This window comes from Triticum dicoccoides, chromosome 6B (genome assembly GCF_002162155.2).
Source record: "Triticum dicoccoides isolate Atlit2015 ecotype Zavitan chromosome 6B, WEW_v2.0, whole genome shotgun sequence".
In the NCBI taxonomy this organism is placed as follows: Eukaryota; Viridiplantae; Streptophyta; class Magnoliopsida; order Poales; family Poaceae; genus Triticum; species Triticum dicoccoides.
Window position 1 is genome coordinate 408,385,967 of NC_041391.1, and position 19,532 is coordinate 408,405,498.

The window sequence follows — 19,532 nt, forward strand, 5'->3', positions numbered from 1 at the left end:
GGCGGGTCGGCGGCGCGGGGTTTCGGCGGCGCCCACGTGGCGAGCCGTGATTGGGCGCGGGCGGCGGCGGCGCTGAGGTAGCGTCCTCCGATTGGCTGGAGCGACGTGGCGGCGGGCGGTGGACGCGTCCGGCGCAGACGGACATGTCCGGCGGCACGTAGGGGAAAAGGCTAGGGTTTCATCTGCGAAAATGGAGGGGGGGCACCTATTTATAGGTAGAGGGAGCTAGGAGACTCCAAATGAGGTGCGGTTTTCGCCCACACGATCGTGATCGAACGACCGAGAGCCTGGAGGGCAGTTAGATGGGTTTTGGACCACTTTGGAGGGGTGTTGGGCTGCACCAAAAGAGGGCTTTTACGGTTACCCGGTTAACCGTTGGAGTATCAAACGACCTCCAAATGGCACGAAACTTGACAGGCGGTCTACCGGTGGTGTACCAAGGCCGCTTGGCAAACCTCGGTCCATTCCGAGAACGTTTAACACCCACACACGAAAAGAGGCAAAAGGGGGACGCCGGAGGACATAGGAGTGCTGGATTGCAAAACGGACAACGGGGAAACTGCTCGGATGCGTGAGACGAACATGTATGCAAAATGAGATGCATATGATGACATGATAAAATGCAACACGCAAGCAAATGACATGGCAAGGATGACGAATAACTGGCGGACATGTGGCGCAACGAATTCGCGGCGTTACACGAGAGGTGCCTCGGGGTGTCGCCAGGCATGGATAGGCTCGAAGGGGAGGCCGCCAGCACAAAGTAGGAGGTGGATTCCTCAGGTGCGTGCGCGAGCGACACGGTGTCGTCCTCCTGGCAGCAAATAGGAGATGACTGGCAACGTGGGCTGGGCCTGCTCATGGGCCGCATAGGTAAGTGGCCCAGGTACTATCTCTCTCTCTCTTTCCAGTACCTTTCTGTTTTCTATTTATTTCATTCTGTTTTATTTTAGTTAGAGCAATAAATTATTTTAGTTAGCTTTGAAACTTTTTGTGGGCTCTCAATGAAATATCCTAGAGGCCCTCTACAAGTTTCAAAGTATTTGGAGCTGTTTAAATATATATAGAATTTAAATGGCCCCAATTCAAATAACATATGATTTAACTCAAAGCCCAAATTAGTCCTGCAAAAATGTGCACTATTTATGGTTGGGGCTTTCACCTTTTTACCTAAATCATTAACATTTTTAAGGGCAATTCAGGTTAATTGAAAATTATTTTAGTAAACCCTAATTTGTTAAAGTAGTGCTAGGGTTTAAGCAATCCCCATTTCAAGTCTTTCAAAATTAAACATGATGCCCACATGAAGCTAGCCTAGTGCATTACCGGAAGCTAGGGATGTGACAACTATTCTCAAGATCAGAGGTGTACCGATTATTATTATAAGAAGGATTACCATAGGAATTACCATAATTATTAGAGGAATTACAAGGAAAAGGCCTAGGATTAAAATTACCTCTATAAGCATCATTATTGAAATTGTTTTGCGAGATAAAATCCACATTACAACATCACTAGTTTGCTCAATCAAAGTCGACATAGGCACATTATTAAAATCAATAGGAGCACTTTTTTTAGCAACCAATTTCATAAGAACATCAACCTTTTCACTCAAATAATTTATTTCTTCAAACGAATTAACCTCTTTACTAGTAGGATCTATTTCGTATAACATTGTGAATAATTTGCCAGAATATTGTCTAGAAATTTAGTCGCTTCACCCAAAGTAATTTCCATTAAAGTACCACCCGCGGCGGAATCTAAAATATTTCTAGAAACAAAATGCAATCTCGTATAAATTTTTTGTATAATCATCCAAAGATTAAAATCATGAGTAGGGCAATTTCTTAGCATCAATTTCATTCATTCCCAAGCTTGCACAACATGTTCATGCTCAAGTTTCTTAAAATTCATGATTTGTGCCCTAAGAGAAATAATTTTTGCGGGTGGAAAGTACTTAGTAATAAAAGCATCCTTGCACTTATCCCAAGAATCTATACTATTGCGAGGCAAATAATAAAACCAAATTTTTGCACGATCACGCAAAGAAAATGGAAATAATTTCAACTTCACAATATCATTGTCAACATATTTTTTCTTTTGCATATCCCATAATTCCATGAATGTGTTAAGATGGGACATGGCATCCTCACTAGGAGTACCAGAAAGTTGATCTTTCATAACAAGATTCAACAAAGTGGCATTAATATCACAAGACTTTGCACTATTGGCAGCAGGAGCAATCGGAGTGCTAAGAAAATCATTGTTGTTGGTATTGGAGAAATCACACAACTTGGTGTTCTCTTGAGTCATCGTGACTACGCAACAAGATTACACTCAAAAAACAGATCCGACGAGAAAACGGCAAACAGAAAAGAGGGCGAATAAAATAGCAATTGTGAAGTGGGGGAGAGGAAAACGAGAGGCAAATGGAAAATAATGTCAATTACAAGGAGATGAGTTATATGATTAGGAATCTGGTACATGTTGATGATGTCTCCCCGGCAACGGCTTCAGAAATTCCTTTTGATGCGGCTTCAACTACGTTGGTATTTCACCAAAGAGGAAGGGATGATGCATCACAGCTACGGTAGGTATTTCCCTTAGTGATGAGACCAAGGTTATCGAATCAGTAGGAGAACCATGTAACACTACGTAAATAGTAAATGCACACAAAGAACAAATACTTGCAACCTGATGTGTTAAAGGGGTTGTCAATCCCTTTCGTGTAATGGTGCCAGAAATTGTCAAGTTGACGAGATAAAATTGTAGTAGATTGATAGATGCTAATAAAATTGAGCGAGCTATTTTTGGGTTTGTGATATCTGAAAATAAAAGTTGAAAATAAATAAAAAGGCAAATAGAAAAATAGATATGAAAATATATGATGGGAAAATAGTCCCGGTGGCCGTAGATTTCACTAGTGGCTTCTCTCGAGAAAAATAGCATACGGTGGGTAAACCAATTACTGTTGGGCAACTGATAGAACTTCAAATAATTATGATCATATCCAGGCAATGATCATTATATAGGCATCGCGTCCAAGATTAGTAGACCGACTCCTGCCTGCATCTACTACTATTACTCCACATATCGACCGCTATCCAGCATGGATCTAGTGTATTAAGTTCATGGAAAAACGTACTAATGCAATAAGAACAATGACATGATGTAGACAAGATCTAGTGTCACTGGGATTGAGCACCGTAAGATCGAACCCATCACAAAGCACCTCTTCCCATGGCAAGAAAAATTGATCTAGTCGGCCTAACTAAACCAAAAATTCAAAGAACAAATACGAGGCTATAAGTAATCATGCATATAAGAGATCAAAAGACTCAAATAACTTTCATGGATAAAAATATAGATCTGATTATAAACTCAAAGTTCATCGGATCCCAACAAAAACACCGCAAAAAGAGTTACATCAAATAGATCTCCAATAGACCATTGTATTGAGAATCGAGAGAGAGAGAGAGAGAGAGAGAGAGAGAGAGAGAAAGCTATCTAGCTACTAACTATGGACCCGTAGGTCTACAATGAACTACTCGCACATCATTGGAAAGGCACCAATGAGGATGATGAACCCCTCCGTGACGGTGTCTAGATAGAATCTATGATTTCTGGAACTTGCGGCGGCTGGAATTGTTTTTCGTCGACTACCCTAGGGTTTCTGGAATATTGGGGTATTTATAGAGCAAACAGGCGGTGCGGGAGGCGGCCGAGGTGGGCATAACCCACCAGGGCGGGCCTCGTCCCCGTGGCGCTCCTAGGTGGGGTGTGCTCCCCTGGAGCTCCCTCTAGTTCTTCTTTGACCCAACAGGTGTCTTCTGGTCCAGAAAAAATCACCGAAAAGTTTCGCTGCGTCTAGACTCTGTTTGGTATTGATTTTCTGCGAAGTAAAAAATAAGCAGAAAATAGCAACTAGCATTGGGCACTATGTCAATAGGTTAGTCCCAAAAAATGATAAATAAAGTTGCTACAAATGATTGTATAACATCCAAAAATAATAATATAACAACATGGAACAATAAAAAATTATAGATACGTTGGAGACATATCAGCCAACCAGTTCTTTTCCTTGCCCGCCTTTCAGCTTATCTATGGTATGATCTGTGAAAACTCTAGATTGCACTATATTTTGTCATTTTGCTGCCCATATGAAAATTAATTTGACTTGCAAACGTGAAAAATTGAACCCAGTGTAGTAATTAATATGATAGGAAAATAGACCATCAATATTTGTTTAAAATGTAAATACAAAGATACCATCTACTTTGGTCAATGTATTCTATAGAGAGCCCGTTGCCTAATTTAAATGAAGAACGCATTGCCTAAATTTAAATGAAGAACCATTATTGATCGAAATTCGATGGTCCAAGTGGCTGGTTATTATCATATAGCAGCACCTGAAAGCATCATATAGCAGCTCATATCAACTCATCATACAACAGCAGCAGCTACTGCTAGCAATTCATCATATACCAGCAGCAGCTCTTAGTAATTCATCATATAGTAGGAACATGAGCAGCTCATAGCAATTCATCATATAGTAGTAGCAGAGCAACTTAGAGCAACTCGTCATATAGCAACAGGAGCAACTCATAGCAATTCATCATATACAGCAGCAGGAGCAGCTCATAGCAATGCATCATATAGCAGCAGCAGCTCATAGCAATTCATCGTATAGGGGATCAAAATGAAAATTTGGCAAGAAATAAGAGGAGATCCTCACCTTGTTGGATTAGCTCATCCTTCAATAGCACCTCAAGGCCATGACTTGGGAGGAGGAGTGGGGGAATGACGTGCCTTCTGCCGGAGTAGGGCATCGGCCGTAGTTGTGCGGTGACCACCGGAGTACTGCGTTGGATGGACCATAGCGGAGTAGCGGCTAGAGACCATGAGAATGAGGGGCGACGCCAGAGGCGGCAGCAGCAAGGTATATTTGGCCCTACCCGCCGGCCATGTAGCCTATTTGCACAAAACATCATCGAGTTGCAGGCTAGATGGGACCAGTGGCGACGACTCACTGGAGTAACCCTACCGCTGCAGGCAGGGGATCGAGGTAGAGGGAAACGGGAGAGGAGATGCAAACGGGCAGGGCAATGAATGCTTGCGTGTTTGTTTTTACTTGAGGGTCAGGTGTGACGCGGGTGTGGCAGTGGCATTTGGAGTGTAATATAGACAAACAGCACATTCATTTTGCTATTCCCCTTCCCTTCAATTTTTAGTGAGCTTCGACCCGAAGCACCCCCCCCCCCAAAGCGAAATAAGTTAAGCCCAAGCCCATAACTCAAAAATGACTTCTTTACATCTTTTATGGCTTATTTTGACAATAAGCTCTAAAAATTTGGAATAGGACTGACCCTTAACCTGCAATTCAATTGTGCGTGGAATGATGAATCACTCCTACTTGCTATAGTGTCCACTAGGCATCATACATAGCATAACCTAATACATGTGCATTTCATTATGGAATCTGAAATATGCAATGTTTATGTTAGTTGCTACATTGCACATGATGTTTAAATGCCCCTTAAATCTGGTCAGTCAAGTGATGGTCTTTAAGTCTCCTTCTATGCTTCCTTTCTTGATATGTAATTCAGTGTTGTGCAAGATTTGCTCACACATCTGTTCAATTGCTTGTTTGTGTCAGCCAGCCATACTCGGACTATTTGCTTTGATTACTTGATGTTCTTGACCTAACAGAGCTTGTCAACGATTTAAACACTAAGGGCTCCTGTAGTGGTTGCTTGTATAACTCATAGGTGACATAAAGGATTGGTTGTACACTAAAGTAGCATCTCCAAGAGTACCTGGAGATCCAGTTCGAAGGTATGCCTAGTTTTTACACAGCTCACACATAGTAAATGTTCATTTCTTTATGTGCAATAGATGTCGCATGTTTCATTATGTGGTGTTGCTTTTTTATAAACTCATCCTTTGGTGTTGTTCACAGACTGGAAAGTATGCCTATTTATCTTCCAAGGAGACTAGTAACTAGTTTGTGTCACCTTGCAAAGGGGTGCAATGAAGATAAGATTGAAGATTTCCAAGTACAAGATGTTAGGAAGGAGCCTTTCAAGAGAAGGAGGAGCAGTGATGAGCTTGTTCAACAAGTTATGGTAAGTCACTATATTACAATTACCAGGACATCATATCTGTCTCACATTGTGCTTGCGTAGGGTTCTTCACCTGTAACCCAGTCATTGAGCCATTGATTAAGCTCCTTTCGCTTAGTACTATATGATGTTCTAACTTCTTTGTAAATCAGATGTATGTAGACACATTTTAATGTGTTTGTTCACTCATTACGGATGTAGCCTACTTTTAAATATCTAAAACATCTTATAGTAGTGAACACTTTGAACCTGCTTCCTGCTATGGTAGTTTTCGATGTCATAAATGTCATAACCAAACACATATTCACATCAATAGCCTCTGTATCATTAATAGGATCTTGATTACATACTAGTCAAGATACTTCATAGGGGGGAAAAATACTACATTACTTGTTCCTTTATAGTAAATGTAGCTAGGCCATGGATGTTATTGAGGCATGCATGTATGCATGCTGCCAAATCAACAGTTCAGTTGCTTGTTTGTTTCAGGCATAGTTAAATTGCTCTTTTCAATTGCTTTATTTGTCCCCAGTTAATGAGATGCCCAAACAATGATGCCTGATATTGGGTAGGAGTACTTGTATAACTATTAGTTGGCATAATTAAAGGTCTTACCATTTAATTACTCTGGCAAACTGTGCCAGAAGCTTTGAAGTCTATTAACCAACTATTACCACATGAGGCTCACAATCTAGTTTATACGAGGCTAATGATTGCATAGTTTTGCTTGTTGTAGTAGGTTTGTATGAATCCCTCTGCTATTCATTATGCTCCCTAAGACTTTAATTGAGCTACAGAATTGCCAACTGTTTGCTTAATTATACACAATACACACACACACACACACACACACACACATAAACACTATTCTGATCACGGGATCAGAATATTATTCTCATCACAACTTGAACTTCCTGAGTTACACAACCTGAACTTCCCTATGTAGGTACCCAACCTTCGGGCTATCTTCGCAACTGTGTCTCCCCACGCAAATTATTCTAGTCAGTCGTTTTCTATGGGATGTAAGTGTGATCTTGAAATGGGTTTTAGCAACTAAATGCCCATTTTAAATAGGAATCTCTCTTATTGGCGAATTTGCTCTATGGTCGTGATGGACACATGTCTGTTACAAGTTCAATGCATGTTGTGGATGTTGTAGAAGCTCTGGCATGATGGGAATTAGGTTTTGGTACGATTTTGGTGCACAAATTTTTGTTATTTCAAACAAGTTTGAAATTGGCCTTGTTCTTCATCCGCCCGAGAAGCAGCCTCCGCTTCTGACGATTTCTCATTTTCCTGTAAAGTTTGCTGGCTGATTTGCGTACTTTAGTGAAATTCAAGGCTTACTACGTCTTCAATTTCAATTGGGAGGGTCCATACAGTTTGATTTCTAGTGATTTGATGTTGGCACTCCCGCGGCTGTTGCACAGGGTGTTAGGTTTTGGGATTTGCCCTCTGGTCATTTTTGTTGTAGAATGGGAGTTGCCAGACCATTTCCAAGGGGGCGCGGACGTGTTGTAATCTGGCGCAGAGGATTTTATGCTTTGGACGAATTCGTTTGTTCATATTTTCTAGATCATCTAATGGTCGTTGTACAAGCTGGATTGATGTGTTGTTCATACCTGAACTTCTGTTTTCCTTCTTTGCAAGGTAATGCGGCAAGTCATCTGTTTTCATTTCTTTTTTCTATCATTTTTCATTCTTGAATTGGTTTTGATTTTTTTGACTTAGTCCCGTGAGCAACCATGAATTGGACAACGAATATGCATATATTTTTTTATTTTTTCTAGTATGTTTTCGTACTTCTAATAGTTGTTGGACTTCATTGAATAACTATCCTGAACTTTTGTGTGCTAATTGTTTTTAACATGTTGATTTGAGGATTTACAAAACCCCGAACTTCTATCTTCACAATTTGAACTTCTTATTTCAATTTTTTTTGTTATTTTTGGATTTAAATACTCCGTAGACATTGAAATTGGCATTGCACATATCGACCGATGCAGTATTGCGAGGCCAAGCCAGGGGAGAGGGGTGGTCGGGACCCCCCTGCCCTCTGCCTACGAGGCCGAGCCAGGAACGAGCCGGATCAGGCGACGACGCGGCGTGTCGCGTCATCGCATGCGGAGGCGAGTCCGTCACATCCGTGACCCCACTATCTATCTTAGGGGTGTGGCTCTCGGGTGCGTGCAGGTGGGGGTGGAAACAAAATAACCGCATTGCGCCTAACAACCTATTGCACACTACCGCAGTAGCACGAGGCTGAGCCGGGGGGGAGGGGGTCAGGACCCCCCTCCCACTGTGAGGCTGAGCCAGGAATGAGCCGGACCAGGCGATGACGCCGCATGCCGCATTGTCGCATACGGAGGCGAGTCCATCACACCGTTACCCCACTATCTATCTTATGAGTGTAGCTCTGGGGTGCGTATGGGTGGGGTGGAAACAGAATAACCGCATTGTGCCTGTCAACCTTGCAAGCACTACTGCAGTACCGCGAGGCCGAGCCGGGGGAGAGGGGGTTGGCACCCCCTCCCCTTGCGACGCCGAGCCAAGAATGAGCCGGACCAGGCGACGACGTGGCATGCCGTCTCATCGCATGTGGAGGCGAGTCCATCACATTCGTGACCCCAATATCTATCTAAGGGGTGTGGCTCTGGGGTGTCTGCGGGTGGGGGTGGAAACAGAATAACTGCATTGCACCTGTCAACCTAGCACGCACTCCCGCGGTAGCGCGAGGCCGAGACGGGGAGAGGGGGGTCAGGACACCCCTCTCCCCCTGCGAGGCTGAGCCGGGAACAAGATGGAGCAGGCGACGATGCGGCGTGCCACGTCGCCGCATGTGGAGGCGAGTCCGCCACATCCGTGACCCCACTATCTTTCTTAGGGGTGTGGCTCTAGGGTGCGTACGGGTGGGAGTGGAAAAAGAATAACCGCATTGCGCCTCTCAACCAAGCATGCACTGCCACGATAGCGCAAGGCCGAGCCGGGGGGCAGGTTTTCGGGACCCCCCTCCCCTCCCCTTGTGAGGCTGAGCCAGGAACGAGCCGGAGCAGGCAACAACGTGGCGTGCCGCGTCATGGCATGCGGAGGCGAGTATGTCACATCCGTGACCCCACTACCTATCTTAGGGGTGTGGCTCTGGGGTGCGGGCGGGTGGCAGTGGAAATAGAATAACCGCATTGTGCTTGTCAACCTAGTGCTCACTGCCACAGTAGTGCTAGGATGAGCCAGGGGGCCCCGCGGCAAGCAGATGCGAGTCCACGTGGACCCTGGTGAGGCCGAGCCAGGAATGAGCCAGAGCAGGCGACGACGCGGCATGCCGCGTCGTCGCATGTGGGGGCGAGTCTGTTGCATGTGTACTTTGTGTGTAGGTGAATTTGAACTTCCATATTGTTTCTAAGTTGTGTATTTAGTTAGATATTGACTTCATATGATTATTTATTAAACTTCTTCTTTGTTTCTTAGTGTTTATTTATTCATATGCCTTACTTCGCTTATAGTGTACTTGAACTTCTGTTCTGTATTTTTTGAACTTCTTCTTTGTTTGTAAGTGATTATTTGTGTATGTACTTTTACTTCCCTTGGGTGTACTTGACCTTTTGTTTGCCATCAACTTTTCATTTTAAGGGATACCAGCATGTTGTTATTTGATCTTACCTTTTAAAAAAAGATACATTCAAATGGTGCATTCATTTTTCAATAGATGCATTTACTTTTTAGTGGTTGTGGGGTAAAACTGTAATTAACCCATGCGTTCCAACACCCGCTAAAGAGAGGCATTTACTACCCATCTCGCTAGTGCAACACCTGTTAGAAAACCTTTCACCCTGTCGCTCGCTCTCTTCTTCCTCTCTGTTGTGCCGCTCCGTTCCTCCAACCTCCCCCGGCTTCTCGACCACTATCTCATGTGCTCGTGAGTGGAGTAACCAGCGCACACCTCGCTCCGAATTCTGCCCCACGCCCTGCTCTCCCTCCCTCACCCCGCTCTCTTCTCCTATGAAGCGGAGCCGGCGACTGTCCACGTGGTTCCAAGGTGCGCGTGGCATCATGGGAGTGGAATAACCGCTATGGATTCGTGCATCGGGGTCGTTTGGAGAGGTACAAATGCTGCCTCCCCCCAATGCTTTCTCTTAGTTTCTGTCAGATCTATCGATCTCTCTCTATTTCTTCTATGCACTCTCACGTCCGCATCCTCCCTTTTCTTCTGATGGTTGGATGGGAGATTAGCTAGGGTTCTTGTGCGTGTGGTGGGTGGATTCAATTTCCCCGTGGTTAATTTTATCTAAGAGATGCTTGTGCGTGCTATTTTACCATACAGACTTGTGTGGATTTCATTTCCCCTTTGATAATTTCACTAGTGAGACGAATGTAAGAAGGTTGTGGTGTGGTGGTTGATGCTAGATCTGATGTATTTACATCCATTAATGTTATTGATCTCGTAGTCTAGATTGTGTCTATCACATGCTAGTTAGTTTATTAGTACTGTTTTTGTTGTGCTTGCCTCGATGTGCTAGTGTACACCTTCATAATTGTTGATGTGTTTTAGTTGTCTTATCCTAGGGTTTGATTTAGTTTCTTTTTTATTGTTGTTTGATTTTCTACTTGTTAATTAGATATAATTTCTTGCTTGTGTTTTGTAGGTGGATCTAGGGTTTGGACTACCACTACTAGAAAAAGGCCTGTTTTTTTCTTTTCTGATATTTGCACAGGTTACAAAATACATTACTGCATAGAATATAGACAGCACAACATATAAATATCAGATTTATCGAATACAATAGAAGATTAGTCTCCGAATACAATTCATCATATTAGTCTACGAATTCAAAATACCAAACAAAGTTAGAACATTACAAGTCTTGAGACCACGAGTAGCGAGTTTGTCTTCACATTACAAGTCGATATCGATCATCTAAACTACCATCACATAGAAGAGAGCTACGGTCATCACGATGAGCATCATCGCGATGAAACTGGTCTTCATCTGGTTCCTCCAACGCTCCCTCCTCTCTCCCGCTAGATAGCGCGCATATCTAGCTTCCTCCTCCGCCCTAGTGGTGTACCCTTTGCAACTGTTACTGCTGAAACAGTGAACCTGTCTCCGACACTCCTCCTAGTCGTCGTAGACTCCGGGAACCTTACCCTTGTACACGACATACGACGGCATCTCTATGCATTAGACAAACAATATGTTAGTAGCAATTCACAGACAATACATAAGTAATATATAAGTATGCAACAAAAGGATCGGAAGAGAAAAGCAACACATTAATAGCACGATTCATGGTCCTACTAATAAATAGCATCGATTACATATAAGTTGAACGACTGTCCAAACTAAAGAGACATACAAGTTCATCAAAGTTTAATTACAACATGAGCTAATCGATATTTCAGAACAACATAGCATCACTACTTTCGACTCGACTCAGGGACCAGAGCGTGGATGAAGCTGCCGTCTATCGTGATGGTCATGAAATCGCGGTTGTTGTCAGCCTGCATTTGTAGCATTGTTTCTATCTCACTGTTGGACGGTTGATATCTGAGGTAGAACTGCCCCAAGGTACCAAGGACATCTTGATGGATGATTTCCGCAAACTCCGACTAGATGCGAAAGAATTCTTGTCTGATGTCCGTGTCCTGGATTGCTGACAAGCGTGCGGCCCAATATTTGAGATTATTTGGTAGTAGAAGGTGATTATGGTCCTGTACGATCGCCTGCATGTGATGGAGGGCGTAGTAGGCATCCTTCTGACCGCCAGGCGGCAGCTTGACGTAGGGGAACTTTGTATTGTGGGTGAACACGTGCTTGCCATACCTACAAATTGGCATGCTGAAGGTGCCTCCTAATCTGGCATAGCCGGGAAGAGCTTCATCAAGAACTTTCTTGATATTTGTGTAGTCTTTCTTTGACTGACGTTCCGAGTCGAAATACGTGGCCATGGAATATTTCGGGCTTAAGAGGATGAGTGTGCAATGTGTGTCACTTCACAAAACACGGAATGTTAAGAAAAAACCGATCAAAATCTAAGAAATCATGTGTTACGGGGCAGTGAGGGGATGACTTACTCGGGAAAATAAGGCACGAGGAAGTTATCCTTATATGGGTTTGCCAAAATGACGCCTTCGAGGTATGAACTCGTGACTTGCCGGTTCCCAGCGCTGCCCAAGATCTTGGCACACATGTAGAAGGGGTCGACTATCACAATGTCCGGAGTCTTGTCTCTGATGATCCGCATCTCCATACTTAGCAAAAATAGCCGAATGAAGGTGTAGTGCAGCGGATGAAGGTTAAACATAGCGAAGTTGTCGTCAAACCGTAGGATGATCATACCCCCGATGGTGCTATCGACACAGCCCTTGCCCTCTCGCACCATGGCCACGAAAACCGGGTATGCCACATCATTCTCGGAGAGATGCCGCTTCTCCAAAGAAAGAACATTGTCATGCAGACTCCGCATAGCACCGGTTGCAGCATCGAGCATATTAGTCGGTAGCATCGGCCTACCCGCCACATGCACCCTCCTTGAGATATCCTTAGGTGAAGGTGGCCCGTCCTGAGCACGGATCGTACTCGCTGCCGGCTGGCTCGCACCCTTGTTATTCTTTCTTTTCCGTCCCTTCTTCTTCTGCTGTAATGGGATTGAGTTCTCCTCAGGGACCGCCTTCTTGAGTGAGTTGGGGCTGATAATATTTCGCACCTCGGCTATGTGAGGCTCGGTGAAGGCGGAAGCTGGAGGCGTCTCCTGAGAACTGAACGCCAGATGATGCCTGTTGCAATTGGGTTTCTCCGCAGTACTAGCTAGATCGCGATCGTCCTTTGCAGGGTTGGGTTCTTGAGAACGAGGCCCCAAGAATTCGTCACCATAACCATGTTCGTTGAAGTACTTATCGACAATGGTAAATGTATCATCGTCGTTGTCGTCGTCCGGATCCTGTGCCATATGCATGTCCGGATCATGTGCCATATGCCTGTCCGGCATGTCTGGTAGAATTGCGCTGGTCTTGCCATGGCTTGTCGCCGGCACGACTGGCGGTGTTGTCTGTGGGGTGGTGTCCCCCGCCCCCAAACGAATCTGGCTCTTCGGCCAAAGCAGGGGCCAGCTTAAGCAGGCGCTAAGGGTCATCACATCATCTTCGTCGGCCCCAGCAGGTCGAAACGGAGGTAACAAGTCGTCGCAGCCCGGTAGCACCCGACCAGTTGAACCCTATACATGGTTGGTGGCATTGGATTACCGTGGAACACGGGGTTGCCCGGTTGAACAATTCTAGCCTTGGCGACATCGATCAACTCGCTGCACACGAAGTGCAGGAGAGTGCATGGAACGTCGGCGGCACCTTGCAAAAACATGTAGGGCGTCAGGGATGCCTAGTCAAAAGCAATGAGATGAAGTCATCGGCGTTGAGATCGGCTAATGTCGAGGCACCGCCAATGGTGGCCGTGCAATTGACGGAGGGGCCGCTTGCTGCCGAGGTGCCGACCGGCGTATTCTTCCCACACCCGGGTGCATTAAGCTCCAATGTCCGCGCTGGTTCCGGAGACACCAATGGCGTCGCCGACGCGTTGTGGGAGTTGCTGGCCGTGAATCTGGGAATCGGGGGCGGCCCATGTTGGCCGCCTGCAATCCACGCCTGCAGCCCCTCAATCAAGGTAGGCACAATGGCGGTGATCGTCACTCCCAGTTGGTCTCGCACTTGCTCTTGGACCATCTCCGGAATCCGCGCTATAGTATTCCGACCATTTTGTGGACAAGCCTTTGCTGGCCACACAACCAGCTGACGACGGCTTACTAAACTTATCCTTGTGTTCCATTACGTTCAATGCCCTATTTGAAGTGGTGTCCCAAGGGGACCTCTAAGATGACCCCGTGCTACTGGTTTCAGTGTCCTGCGGAAGGAACGTGAACCATTTAGAAATTTGTCTTCATTAATTAGAATGCAACCATATAGAGCTAATTACGCGGGGGTGTATTCCTTACCAGAACAAGCTCAAGCGCCTTGGTCTTCTGATCCGTGGTAAGATCCTTTGTTACCGGGTCCACCTTGTACCGGGCCCTGACATAGTTCTTGGTCTGCTTGTCACGGTATTTATCGAAGAGGGGCGGTAGGCCTTGCTCGGCACGCTCCGCGTCCTCCTTGTCACATATAGGTTCCTCCACTCTGTAACCGCCGGGACCGAGTTTGTGGACCCCTAAGTTCAAGTCCCGCATATCTTTCCCCCAATGACTTGATTCCGCGGTTGCATTGCTCTCCACTTGATCTTGAACTCCTGGTAGTCAGCTTCGCTGATCAAAGGATTTGTCTCCTTGATCTTGTCATAACTATCACCTCTTAGAATCCTTCTCCTCACCGCGGCTCTCCAAGTAGCCAGGGCCGTGCTCATCTTCGTGAGGGCGGCACTGTTCACTTTATTGCCTGGGAGACGTGTGTTTGCAAAGTCACAAGGGAACTTGTATCGTTCGTGCAGCTTCATGAAGATGAGGTTGCGCAAATTCCCTCGGTCACGATGCCTTAGGTTCTCGATGTTGATCGAGACGGTGCTCCGGATAATGCACCCGAGTTGTCCCGAGTACCCACTAACTAATTCTTTGGGAGCTGTTGGATGCCCACTGGAGTACACTTCAGTAAATTCTTGCTTGACGATGCTGAACACGTTCGGGTGCCGGTCCTTGCGTTGCCTCTTCGGTTGGCTGCCATCTATGTGTGCGCTGCCATCATCAGTGGTGGCATCCTTGGCGGCACCATCAGTGGTGTCATCCCTGACGCCCCTAGGGGTTGTGTTGTCGGGATCGGTGTCTTCCGCGGCGTCCTCATAGTGGTGAGGTTCTTCCTCCATCAGCTGGGACAGCTCCCAGAATGCCTTGCCCGAACCGCTGGCCTCATCATTGTGGGCCATGTTCGCTCTAAACAGGAAAAAAAGGCTACTAGAGTTATTTCTTAAATGCAGTCTAGGAAAAAATAAATCCACAAGTCAATATATCAGGACCTATCACATTTTCATAGACTCGATGGGGCCTCAGATGCCCCTCCTCATCTACAACTAGTTATCCGCCTCAATCGATTGGTTTTCTCACATTTTTCTGATTCAAACTAGATTTCGAGGGTTGTAAGGTTATTTGGAAGCAGTAGCAGCTTGTAGAGGGTGCAAACCAGGCAGCATTGGAAAGTTCGAGTCTACTAGTAGAGGGGAAAACATGAGGAGCAGCTTGTAGGTTTGCTTGCTCCGGTTGGACAGGATGGAGGATATAGCGGTAGCAACTCAAAGCAGTAGCAGTGGCACCCCTATATCTAGGTCAAACTATAAATGTTGATTAATTTTTGTTTCCGTTGAGAATCGGGCACCTTCTAGGTCAAGAAAATTGGGCATGACCTTTGCTAATTTTCTTGACCTAGGAGTGCCCCAATGTCAACCGAAATGGAAATTAATCAACATTTCAGGTGAAAGGGGTAACAAAGTGATGGGGCAAATGTGCCAGGCACCACAATGTGATCACAGAAACAAAGCAGCACCACAATGTGCCTCTGTATGTATGTGTGTGATGTCTAGATGCCAGCCACAAATCACAGAAAAAATCTGGAGTCACCAAGCTGGCTAACAAACTCCCAAAGTCCACTAGCAGATCCAACATCTAATTCTATTACACGCAACATAGCAATTTAAGATAATTAGAATAAGGATAGTAGGAAATGAAAAAGAATAATGCTCAAAGAACAATGGTAACAGCAAAATATTGAAACCTTTGGTAAGCATTATATTACAAAAAAAACAAGATATGCAGTACTATACAATATCCATAACCAGAAAACAAGACATGCATAGGCTATATTTGAAACAAGATATTCTGCCAATCTTAGTTAACTGAAACTATCTACAATTCATGTGTTCAAAAATTCAGTTACATTCAGCTGTTGTTGCAAGTAGCCATTGAAATGGACATAAACCTAATCACGGTCACATCAAACAGCCATAAGCTATTTTGATTTTAGTGTCTACGAATTTCAAAAAAATTAAGGGATGTATCATGAGACTCCAAAGAAATATCATGGATCGCAAATAAGTCCGCAAAAATTGAGTAATCTCTGCAGTATGCTACCCAGGACAAACCATAGAAGTCAAAGAGAGTGCTATCGAGGATGCTATCGAATGATTGTGATTTGACATTCATGCACGATCGCAGGTACTGAGAAGGCCCACTATTATGCTGATGAGGCTCTCGTACTAAAGGTTAGGAGATAATGCAATGATTTTTGCCTTGGCAAGTTTACATGGAGAAATTCACACAGTTCATTAACTAACTGCATATTTGTGTTGATATGACTGACCTCCATGTTAACTGCAGCAAAAAGCATAGGACGTGCTCCCTTACCTGAATGACTGTTGTGTTTATCTAGTTGGTTAGTTCTTGCCCCCACATCAGCTCTATAATTTGAATGGAACCCTTCACTATGTATTGCCTATCTAATATGTGTATGCATTTAAATGTAGGAATGATGGGTTCCGGCAAAACTACAGTCGGGATGATAATAGCTGAAGTACTAGGCTATTCAATCTTTGACAGGTTTGAACTTCTCTCTGACATTTGCAGCAACTGCTGAAAGCCAACCAAGATCTTCTTTGAACTAACATTTGAGTGATCACGGCTTAGTTAACTGAAACTATCCTCACTTTGCTTGAGCACTGCAAAATACCTTTCCTATGCAGCAAGAGATTAGTAGAAGTGTGTTGTTTTCTTGCACCAAATCTGTCCTATACAGGTTGTAGTCTTACATTCAGAAACACATGTGTGAATCAGTTCAGATGTCATCAATATTCAGCAACATCAACTCATGACACATTTTTCATGCACATTCATTAGCAGTTGCAACAGATCATGCATAGCAACCAACAATCTTCCATGACAAAAGATTATTCACCTCGGTATAGATCATGTAGCATATAGATTGAGACTGGAAAAGAAAACAATCAGAGATGGGGGACAGGGGAGAGGGAGGGCGGATGCCGGCAGCCGGAGGGGCGGGAAGGGGACGAGCATACCTGCGCTGGACGCCGGTGGGTAGGGCTGGAGCTCGCCCCAGTTCTTCTTGATGATGGAGTTCGTCCGATCCTGCAGAGAGAACGGAAGGTGGAGGAGTCCGTCAAACGGAGCCATAAAGAGATTTGGGGCGGCGAGAATGGAGGGGAGGAGGGAGGTCGAGGTGGACGCGAGCGGGTCAGGAGTGATTTACCTGGCCGCCGCTCGATTTGGCGCGTGGAAGACGAGGTGGGGCGGCGGGTAGACGGGCACATTGGCGTGCAGGCCCTCATCGGTGATGAAGCGGTAGAGGTCGGGCGCGTAAAGCTTGAGCGGCTCCCCAGAGAGCGCCTCCAGCCATGTCTCCTCCACGAGAAGCTCCGGACTCGGCGAGGCGGAGCTTGCGGCGCGCGCGGGCGAGGGCGAGGTTGGTGTCGGCCCTGCGGCGCTGCTCCGACGAGAGCGTGGTGTGGTCGGAGGGGAGGAAGGGGAGGATGAGGAGAGCGCGGCGGCGGGGGCGCGGATAGGGAGCGGATGCGTCCCACGGGCGAGGGTGGCGGCGCACGTAGGGGCGGTGGCGCAGTGGGTCGGGGCAGCGGCGCAGTGGGTCGGGCTGACGGAGTTGTGAGATTGGGGATCGGGGATTGGGGATTTTAGTGGGGGGAGGGTTAGCAATGGCGCACCTTCTCCTGGTGCGCCATAAGTACCTTGATAGCAATGGCGCACCTCCTAGCGGTGCGCCATTAGTAACTTTTTTCTGGATTTTTAGTTGCATTCATTTGTGAATTGGTAAAATATTTATGAATATGAAAAAATATCATCAAATTTGAAAAAATATTCATGAATTCAAAAAGTTCCAATGAAATTTAAAAATATTCATGAGTTCAAAAAATATTAACAAATTCAATACTTTTTGTGAGTTAGAAATTCAATAACAAAATAAACCTAATTAAATAAAAATTGGTATACCAATCGCACACCTCCTAGGGGTGCACCATCAGTAACTTTTTTTTAGTTGCAAAACATTTGTGAATTGCAAAAACATTTATGAATATGAAAAAATATCATCAAATATGAAAAAATATTCATGAATTCAAAAAGTGCCCATGAAATTTAAAAATATTCATGAGTTCAAAAAATATTAACAAATTCAATACTTTTTGTGAGTTAGAAATTCAATTCCATATGTCGAAATACAATAGAGAAATGAAGACTACAATTTAAATACAATCGATCTTAGCTAGCTATATTTTCACAATCTTCTTGCCCTTCTTTTTTGCAAATGGAGTTCTTCTCTTGAACGGACGTCCTTTACGTCGGGTGGTCCTACTTCTTCTTGTGTTGTATGGCACTTCATCGTCGTCATCATGTTCCATCTTCGGGTCCCTATACTTGTCGAAGTCTTGCCCATTGGCGACTCCATCCATTCCGATGATCTTCCTTTTGCCTCTCCTCGGGACAACACGAATGAGCTTTGACGGGTTGGTAATGAAGAAGCCTTGGTCCACTTGGGAAGCCTGTACCCATGGCTCATTTTTCGCGGTGACGTTTGCGCCCGCGGTCTTGGATTTGGCTTCGGGTATAACCATGGTGGTGAAATACGGTCTTCTTTTAGGATGATCTTGGCCCATCTGACACGGAACATCGGGACCTTCTCTCCAGCGTTGCTCACCTCCCAGATCTCCTCGATCCTTCCGTAGTATCTTTCCTTGTCATTACCAGTGTAGGATTCCATCGTTACCCCAGAGTTCTGATAGGCATCACTCTTCATGTCCTTTCCTTGGTGTAGAATGTGTAGTCGTTGATATCGTACGCCTCATAGGTCATCAGGTTTTGCTCGGCGCCCTTTGATAAGGTGAATATGAGTTTTTCTTCCGCGGAAGAATCCTCATGTAAAGGGTACAACAGAAGCTTCTCCTTGAACGAACGCGTGAAACATGAGTTGTGCTCTTTGATTATATCTTCGTCCATCCTCTATTGGCCTCGGTCATTGTATGTCTTCTCAATAAAGGTTTTGTGCTCTACCACCCAAGGATCGACCATGTCTATGTGTTGTAGTGAGACTCGGTTTGCTCTTTCAAAGTCGGCGAGTCGACCCTCAAAGTCGACATGCATTTCACGGCGACCCTCGCGTTGACCCCATCCAGTGAGCCTGCCGAGGTGCTTGTTGACGGGCAGACCAACGGGGTTCTCGATGCCTAGATAATTCGTGCAGTAGGAGATGCACTCTTAGGTCAGAAAGCCCCTGGCTATGCTTCCCTCTGGACGCGACATATTGCGAACGTATCCTTTGATGACACCATTCATCCTTTCGAACGGCATCATGCTGTGCAGGAATGTCAGCCCGAGTTGGATGATGTCCTCCATGATATGGACCAGCAGATGCACCATAACGTCG